Source organism: Orycteropus afer, unplaced genomic scaffold (genome assembly GCF_000298275.1).
Source record: "Orycteropus afer afer isolate SDZICR_OR568_19922 unplaced genomic scaffold, OryAfe1.0 scaffold00108, whole genome shotgun sequence".
Lineage (NCBI taxonomy): Eukaryota > Metazoa > Chordata > Mammalia > Tubulidentata > Orycteropodidae > Orycteropus > Orycteropus afer.
Window position 1 is genome coordinate 7,130,445 of NW_006921695.1, and position 852 is coordinate 7,131,296.

Below are 852 nucleotides of genomic sequence, written 5' to 3' on the forward strand. Positions count from 1 at the left end.
ACCATACTGCTTTCCACAATGGTTGTACCATTTTACAGTCCCACGAACAGTGTATGAGAGTCCCAATCTCTCCACAACCTCACCAGCATTTGTTATTTTGGGTCTTGTTGAACTTTGCCACTAGTGCTGGAGCAAGATGGTATCTCATTGTTGTTTTGATTTGCATCTTTCTAATAGCTAATGATTGTGAGCATTTCTTCATAAGTTTGTTGGCCGCTTGAATATCCTCCTTGGTGAAGTGTCTATTCATGTATTCTGCCCATTTTTTAATTGGATTGCTTGTCTTTTTGTTACTGAGGTGTTGGAGTTTTCTATAAATTCTAGACATGAGTCCCTCGTCAGATATGTCATTACCAAATATTTCTTCCCTATCTGTAGGTTCTCTTTTAAAGACCTGTTTAAAGTGTTAAAAAAGCAAATATGTCACTTTGAGGACTAAAGTGTGCTTGACACAAACCACGGTAGTTTCAGTCGCCTCATGTGCATGTGAAACCTGGACAAAGAATAAGGAAGAACAGAGAATATATGTATTTGAATTATGGTATTGGCAAAGAATATTGAATATACCAGACTGCCAGAAAAATGAACAAATATGTCATTGAAGAAGTACTGCAGGGATGCTCTTTAGAAGCAAGAATGGCAACTTCATATCATGTACTTTCAACATATTGTCAGGAGGAACCAGTCCCTGGAGAAGGACATCATGCTAAGCAAAGAAGATGGTCAGCTAAAAAGAGAAAAACTCTCAATGAGATGGACTGACACACTGGCTGCCACAATGTGCTCAAACATAGCAATGAATGAGGATGGTGTAGTACTGAGCAATGTTTAGTTCTGTTGTACATAGGGTTT